Here is a 9,494-nt window from a genome sequence, read left to right as displayed (position 1 = left end):
CCTAAGAGGCCTGTTAGCACTATGAGTTATGACAATAGTTGTACTGTGATAAATGTATTATAATAAGTGACTTAATGAGGGAAAACTGAGACATTAGGTTATCACTGACAGTATAAAACATAGACGCAACTTTGACATCACCCATTTCTTATCAAAGTCCCGGCTTTAAGCCTCAAGCTGAGAGTTTTCTAAACATCTTGGTGTTCTGAAATCAAACTTGACGAATAAGGGATGGATCAGACTATGAAACGACTCATTCGTGACCATTAATGGATAATCCTTCTTTGTGACTCTTGGTGACCAAAATTCTGTCGAAAATGTAATGAATGGACGAAATATGACTGGAAAGTGTTTACTGAGGTCACAGCGATGGGAGTTGAAGCCAGTTTTCCCAAACACTTTGATACACCCTAAAATCTTTTCGCCACCAATGATGTCGCCCCCTTTTGGCCATTGAAACAGCTTTCATTTCTAGCTTTTGAAGCAACATCCACCTTTTATACATTTTCTTTTCTTCAGACGTCTTGAGCCATTAATTATCTGCTTTGTAAATGGACCCACTCAGGGGATCAGACTGACCTCTTTTTCTTATTAAGATAAAACCAGAGTGACTCAAGCATCAAAAAATATCCTGATGTAAGCCAGGCATGACTCAGAGGCTTTTCAAAGCCACAATCAGTTATGCCTTTTTATTGAAGCTCATCATTTGGTGCAATTTTAGAAATGGGAACTTTCATTTTTGAAGCAAAATTTAAGATGTTTACGGTCAAATTTATGCTTTAAACACCAAACCTGTGTGTGCAGTGTGGATAAGTGTTTTTCTCTCTTTCTTTTTAAGTAGGAAAATTTTTCTTTGGTCAACCTAAAGTGCTTTTCAGTTTCAATTAACAAAACACTGAATATCCAAAAGTTAGTATTTAGTTAAGCTTGTGCATCAAAAAAGGGTGCATGACTCATTAAAGTGACTGGTCTTCATGTAGCACACTTACTGTTTGTTTATGTTTTTCTATTTCATATTCAGGCACTGCTCGCTCATCAAAGGTAACAGTACACTACTGGAAAATAAACTCTGACACTGTTGACATCAGTCAAATCGCTTGAGTTCAGTGGAAAGCATTCTGTTTGATGTGGTGTTCAGGTGTGTCAGTAAAGGTTTTGAGGGCACGCAAAGCAGTGTTTGCGTTGCTACTTTTACTACAGAGGGATTTGCACAAATGTAAATAACATAAAAATAATCTCAAGGGTCACTTGTAACCAGTTAGTGGTGTCTGCGGTGACTGTCGGGAAATAGTAATACCATATGTTGTATTAATGAAAAAATGCTAACTTTAATTTAAAATATTTATTTGTACTGATGTACTTATCTTTTATTTTAGTTGGCTAAAAGTACATTACTGCATCATGCCCTGCAGCTATCTGTTTCCTGGTTTCGAGGCAATCAATCATTCTTTGTTTCATTTATGTTTTGGTGTAAAATTTAAAAGAACTCCAACACCATATCCTAAATATTTTAAAAAAAAGGCAAGCTAATATCTACACTTTGTTTTGAACAGGAAGTTATCATGCATAATGACATCTTTGAGTGGGAAAATATTCACTGATTGCATACACCAGATAACTGTTCTCACTCCATACCACTTCCACTTTTCGCTTTATGAAGACTGCACAAAGTTCAAAAACCTACGACTGAAACATGAAATGAAAAAACAGCGTCTTGACGTATTTCAGCGTTCTGCTGGGAAACCTTGGATTGTCATTTGGAGCCTGAGACCTCAGTCCGATCAACAATTTATGGGACACATCAAAACTCGATCCAAGAAGGTGTGCAACCTAAACAATATCAGACAGGCATTTTGAATATTGTGTGTATTGGATGCGTATTTAAAATACAAAATATGAGTAACTGTATTCCGTTACAATTACTGTTTAAAAAGGTGGTATTCAGAATACAGTTACTTTGTTGAAATAAATGGATTGCACGGCGGTCTTTTCCTGTTTCATATATTAGGCTATGCTCTCTCTCGTTTTGGTAATTCCACGCCGGTGGAAACCCAAACATAACACCATTAAGAGTCTCTAAAGCCTGTGTCTCAGTCTCGCGGCACATGTCACCCCTACTTCCGACGTATTAGCCAGAGGTCCCTTTACTACGGTTCGGGGCCGCGGACCTGTTTTATATATGCGTGGAATAGTTTTCTATACGAGATCGCTGCAAAAAGTGCAGCCTTATCTAATGTCCACCTATTCATTTTATATTAAGATTTAAACATCTAGTTGATATTGGTATGGCAAGTAACCTTCAGTTATAGTAATAAATCACACAGCAATAGTACGTTCATGTAGTTGTAAAAAGCATGATAATATATTAAGTAATACAAAGTATTCAGAATACATTACTCTCATTGAGTAACGTAAAAGAATACGTTGCAAAATACATTTTGGGGCATGTATTCTGTTATCTGTAGTGGAATACATTTTAAAAGTAACCTTCCCAACACTGGATGTATAATGGCTTGTATGATTTAAAAAAAATAACTTATATTTTACATGTACTTATTATGTATTATGTATCTCTTATTTGTATTTCCTTTTATTAGTCAGGTATTAGTAGAAAATATAAAAAGAAAAGTTGAGCAGTCTCAGTTCAAGTGGTCCAATAGAGCAAAGATAAAACCTCCCCAGTAGTGCATAATTAGTGACTTGAATAAAGAGTCTAGAGACAGATGTTGGCAGCTTTCCCCTTAACAGAGTCACCAATCATTCTGGATGAATTTGTGGGACTCCCTGCTTGGCATGGCCATAGCTCTCTGGGTTTGACAGCTACATTCAAAGAGTTGAAAGTGAGCACAACAGGCACCAGACTTTATCCACGGAGTTCCCTAAATTCATCAATTAAAAGCTCCATAGCTGCAAGGACAAAATGAACATCCTGCAGTTCAATGGGAAACAAAATATCTAATCTACATTTTAACTTTGGCCCAATCAAAACCGCTTAGAGTAAATAACAGCTGTTCAACATGAGTCAGCAGCAGGAATATTGCTGAATTTCAGCAGATACCACAGAATGTATAAAAACATTCTATAAAAAGTAATTTTAGTCTTTACTGGATGCACCATTCTAAACGCGTTGGGTTGTGCTCGGACTTTCATGGTGGAAAGATTTAAAAGAGAAACTCAGCCCTCATAAAACAATAAAGTTTTCAGTAGCTGTACAATATAAAACCTTAAAATGCAAAATTCAGAAAAGTGGAAAATAAGCTTTAGTCACACAATGTATTTCTGTGACACAATGCAATACAACACACTATGTAATATTTCCCTCTGCATTGCAGTGCTGTCTTGCACTCAGGTGATGTCCTTGGTGAATAAGTAGGAGGTTATTTGCATCTCCAGATGGCTCACTTATCAATAATTCATCGTGTTGAATACGTCCTCTCACACTTTGTTTTCCTGCTGCTGGTATTTTCACATAAAATGCTCATCTGGAGCTTTTTTTCCCCCACAAATCTGTGAAATACAGACTTTGTATCTTCAAACTAGAAACTCACTAATCTGTGGGCATTTTTGAGATAAAGATTGATGAAGAAAAGTTTTATATTATTACCATACATGTAAGTAAAACCGCTCATCACTTGTATTTTTTTTTAATGATGCCAGATTTCTGTCCTTTTCTGCTAAGCACTAAAACTGAAATAAAAGAATGAAAGTTTAAGACCAACGATCTGTATTTTTTCTTACTATTTTTCCACACTTTAGGCTCAACTGGGGTGTGGGCCAGATCATATGACCTGGTCAAACAGCAAACTTTCAGTAGGGGCATTTGGCTCACCTCACTCTCATTTTTCATTGAAAAAATTACTTTGTGTGCAAAAGAAGAGGATATAAACTAATATGCACATAAGTAACCACTGAATTCACATTTAAGACAGCACTGTGAGAGGCAGGTCTATAAAATGAATAAACCTAATCAATGAATAAACACTGGGATACCTTTACAGGCTACTCAGTACTTGCAAGGACGGTATGCACGGCTACAAAACGCTGTACACAGAGTTCTCATAGGAAAATGTAACCACATTTACAAAAATGCAGTCAATAGTTGTCTTTGAGATGGCAGTGTACAAAGCAGCACCGACTGGGAGTGCAGAATCTCAAGACCTTTCTATTTTCAAGTGAGATTATGATGTAAAGCTAGCTGCACACACTAACTTTTTTTTTTTAAATTTCCAATGAGACATGAAGGGTACTTGGATACTTTGAGAAGTCTGATGTGTTAGATATAAGCATCAGCTGCTGAGCCCCAGTGGGGTCTGTGCTAGTTACCTCTGCCATGGCTGATGCACGGAGGTACTTTTAAATGAATAATTAGCATAAGCTTAGTTGTGCTGCTGTTACTTATTGCTGCTGTGAGTATTTAAGTCTTTTGCTACCAAACTCCGTGCCTCAGTTTTAAAAGTAAAGGTAACCTGAGGGGCACAGTGACCTTTTTTTTTTATTGGTCCTGGTCCCTGGACCTGCTCATAGCTCAACAATTAGTTGACATCTACACATATACAGTACTCCAGCTCTCCTATTCAGTCTTTGATAGATTGCTTCAACAGCTGTGGTAGAAAATGCCTCAAACTTCTCTTGTTTCTGGAAACTATTGCTGGATATCTTATTTGCTAACTTGTCCTTTTTGTGGTCCAGACTGTCTTCATGTGCCAGCCAGTCCTTCTGGGGGCCGAATGGCAGATTTTCTCTCTGGCTTTGCCACTCTCCACCACCTTTTCTAGTATCAGTCACTGCTCTGCTGTCTACCTACACTTCTATTGTACATTTAAACCTATAAAAACTGTAAAACCTCTGTTTTCACCCAATCATGTTTTGCTCCATCAGTTCTTGTTTTTTAAAATGTAAGGAATATTATAAAATGTGAGTTTTAAAGAGCCTTTCACCTTTTACAGGGAGATTGAAGATATAATTTTGATACTATTATGTTATATTTTATGCTCTGACTGATGTTTTGTTTGATCTCAATCAATGGTAAGTAAAGATAGGTACACTATAGCAGTTGGTGCATCAGTAAACAACACTTCCATTTCATTCTTTCTAAACTGAGGACAATATTACTGAATAACTATCTTTTTTAAATATAATTTAGATATTTGGCCACACTTTTACTCATGTCTTTATGGCTTTTTTCCTTTTATATTACCAAACAAAGACAGTATACAGTACCAGTGACAAATAGTGCAATAACACCAGAATCAATATAAGTGCTACATTCGTTGGCTGATATCTAATTTTCAATTAAGAGATCGATATTGCCTCCACACACCAGTAATCACAGATATCTCTGTGAACCTTTTTTTGCCCTGTGTTTCAGCGCTTTCTCTCATTTAAGCTGGAGCACATAGCCACTGGTCTCCTAGGCAACAAGCCAGGTTTCCCGCGGTAACAGATCGCTGAAGCCCATTGGTGGGAGGATGAGGAGCTCCCTGCAGCATCCCCATGGCAACCAGCTCTGTGGTTTCTGAGAAATGATGACATGTTTTTTTTATAACTCTGTAATACCAGGCTCACCCCCAAAGTGACTCTTCACACTGCACACACACACACACACACACACACACACACACACACACACACACACACACACACACACACACACACACACACACTTTTCTCAGCTGGCAAAAGCAATAAACCTGCTCTCTTTTCATTCTTCTTTGTTAGACTGGCTCGATTAATTCACATGAGCAGATATTGTGGTTTCAGTTACACATTACTGACTCTATGCTTTTCACCTGACAGACAAAATAAACAAGCGTTATCTGTCTTTTTGGTGTTAGTTTAGACACACCACAGAGAATAAAATGCAACAAAGGCCATTAGCTCTGTTGAAACATTGTGTGTTATTAATTGTAATGTATCAACAAAATCGAGCCAGAATATATTACCGTATGGTGTGACTACAGACTGTGTATCAACGATGAGCCAAGCCAAAATGCATCGCGTCAGTGTTCACTGCCTTTACCACTACTGAAGAGAAAAGAGCTGCAAATTCATCTAGCCAACATTTGTGAGACAGTCCTTGATTAACAAGATGCGAGACAAAAAAAGCCATGAATTTATTTTTGTTTTTGCAAAGATATAGCATTGATTATATGTCATAACTTAAATCACTTTCTTTCCACAAAACCAATTTTGCCCTTAAAACCTGAGCATTATGGATTTACAGGAACCTTCCCTTGATGGTTCCTGTTTACAAACGCTGACTAAAATAGATAAAAAGAGCAAAATAAAATCAAAACAGGAACGTAAACATGTTCTCACAAGCAGCTGCTTGAGGCACAAAAACGTATTCATGGTACAATAACATCAAAATGTATTTTACTAATTCAAATCCTGTTTAAAAAAATGTTATTATTGTGACTTAATGAAAATTAACATTATATTTTGGACAAAGCCTCATACGGCATATTCATCTTGCGAGCTGTGCCATCAAACTGGACGTTTAGTGGGAGTGAGGGTTGTGGGTTCTTTCTTTTAGTCAGCCCCTCCCCAATAATCCAATTGCATAATGTAAAACAGTGAGAAAATGAAGCTACTGCTACACTGATTTACTATCCCAGTTAACTTTCTCCTGATGTTTGTTTAAAACAGGGTGTGGCTTAACACGGGGCCACTTTGTGACTGATAATCCACTATATTACAAGTGTGCTTCAAAACGGCACAAGCCTATGTCATGGTGATGTCATGGGGGCAAAGAAGCGAGTCTCTCCCTACACCCTACCATTCTACAGCCTGCTCATGTTGTGTGTTTTTTACTTTTAGTCAGATGTGAGTGGTTATAGCTCTTTAATTTGAAGCCGGAAACGTATTTCTTCATCTGTGGGAATGGTGTGCAGATGCGCATAATCTCAGCCAACGTATTTTATCTGTGATGTAAGGGACTGTCTCCCATTGCCAGAAACACATGCAGGGAGCAAATGACAAGAGAAGCTCGTGATCGCCTGATTATTTTTTTAAATGCATATCAAGGGGAGCTCCTTTAAACCTTTGTATTGACTGGGTCTCTTCTGCAATGTGCTCATCAAACTGCTAGATCCTGCAGGGGTTGCTTCTTGACACAATAACATTGCCATTCTCTACCGACCAAACCACCCACAGGGAAACAGAGGGAAAAAATCCAATCTCTTTTAACCCTTCTTGTGAATGTAAACAGTAAGAAAACACTTTTAATCAGCTGTGTTTTCATTTTAAAATGACCATCTGTAGGACTTAAGGCATCTATCTACATGTTCAGTATAAAACAGAAATAAACGTTCATCCTCATCTCCATCTGACTTTAATTCACCCTCAACTGTATTTCAAGCATCCACACAGGTATTGGGAATGTCAGCTGTCGTCACTAGGTTCAATTCAGTCCCCCTCCCCCCCCCCCAAAAAAAGAATTATGTGTTTTTTATTACAGCTTAAAAATCCCAGTGTAGACACCATCTTTAATGTCCAGTCTGCTTTTTTGTTATAAATACTAAGCTAGTTTTCTAAGCTAGAGTTCCTCAAATGGACACCTGGCAAAAAAGTGAGTTATTCCTCACAGCCTCATGTTTATTTATTACAGGTCATCTTTATTTCTGTGTGTCTGGTCACTGAGCCTCACAACACTGGTGGTGGTGGTTCTTGGTGGAGCGTTTTTTAATGGAATTTATGGAATGTTATAATCAGCAGGTCTGTGTCTGTTCACTATAGTCTGCAGATGAAGCTTTCTAGGTAGGCTTTATCAAGTGAACGTTTTAATTTTTACTCTATTTTTAATGACATTTAATGCATATGTTGTTTGCAGATTGAAAATGCATAATATTAATATTATATTAATATTAATATAACAACATTCACACTTTCTGACATATTTACTTTTTTATTATAGCCTGTCTGCAGTCTGCACCAAAAGGAAAAATAATCAAGTTATTACAAACCTACGTTCATCCTGGTTCTTCAGGGCTAAAATACCAAACTGTGTTTCTTTTGATACCTGATCTCACTGAGATGATAGCTTCATTAAACTGTGGAACTGATGTACCGCTGGCACCACTGGTTCTTATCAAACTCGAGCAATTTTGCACCACTGATGCATTATATATTACTCTGTATATCCAACACTGTATGAAGCCCCCAAAAGCGCAGAAACACACACACACTCGCACACACGCACACACGCACACACACACACACACAAACACACACGGATGCACACTCGCACACATACGCGCACACACACTCAGGCAAACACTGTAATCAGACCCTCTTTGATCATCCTGGTTTGGCTCAGTAGTTGCTATGCCAACAGGCGAGAATAAAAGCTTTGAGCTGCAATAATATGTCTTTCATTACTGATGCAACATTTAGCACAACCCCAACACTGCCCTCACTCACTCACACACACACACACACACACACACACACACACACACACACACACACACACACACACACACACACACACACACACACACACACACACACACACAGGCAGGAAGCAGTTTCTCCTAGTTTTTCTCCAACAGTTTGGCAGATTTAGTATTTAGGTCACCTCTTTGTATAACAAGAGAGGGAGGAGGTATAAGGAGAGAGGTAATGGTTGCTTTTGATTGGTCAGACCCCCCCCCCCCCCCCACACACACACACTTGTTATTGATTCTGATTCTTTCTTCATCCCTCTTTGACTCTTTCTGTCTCTCTGCCCCTGACGTTCCTTTGCCTCTGGCCACATCAGGGCTGGGAGTCTTTCAGGTGTCTTGTCCTCGTCTATTATCCTCCCCCTTGTCTCCCTCAATGTCCCTTCACTGCACTTCATCCTCGCTCATATCTTTGATGACCTACATTTCCTCCTAATGTCTTGGCCTTTTAGTTCCTCTCCGTCTTTTCTGCTTTCCCAGATTCTTGCACATTGTGTTAGAAACACACACACACAGACACACACACACACAGACACACACACACACACACACACACACACACACACACACACACACACACACACACACACACACACACACACACACACACACACACACACAGCAACACAGCAGGACGGGGGTGGGGTGAAGTCACTAAGTCCATTTAGAGCTGTTAAGGGTGGAGTTCTAAAATGGGATGCCAAGTTAAGCCTTGAGTGAACCCTGTTTCAAAACACGGCATGTGTTTGTGTGTGACATAGAGAACAGGGATGGCTGTGGATACAGTGCCTCCTATGGACAAACAGCATCTTGCTCCTGTTCACATGTGCAACTCCATACTGACCCCTGCTGAGCCTTGGTCAAAACTGCAACCATGTTGAATTTTTGCAGCACTGTCAGATCCTCCTCTCTGCTTCCACCTAGTGGTAAAAATAATAAGAGCGCCTCTCATTCTAAATTTACTCCATGGACTGCATGAACAGTTTTTCCTAGTAGTAGAGTTTGGTTTCCACATGTAATGCAGTTTTGTTTTTTAAAGTAACTTAAATT

The sequence above is a fragment of the Astatotilapia calliptera genome, chromosome 23 (genome assembly GCF_964374335.1).
Source record: "Astatotilapia calliptera chromosome 23, fAstCal68.1, whole genome shotgun sequence".
NCBI classification, from domain to species: Eukaryota; Metazoa; Chordata; class Actinopteri; order Cichliformes; family Cichlidae; genus Astatotilapia; species Astatotilapia calliptera.
The sequence above is the reverse complement of the archived record's forward strand: the minus strand, read 5'-3'. Positions refer to the sequence as shown.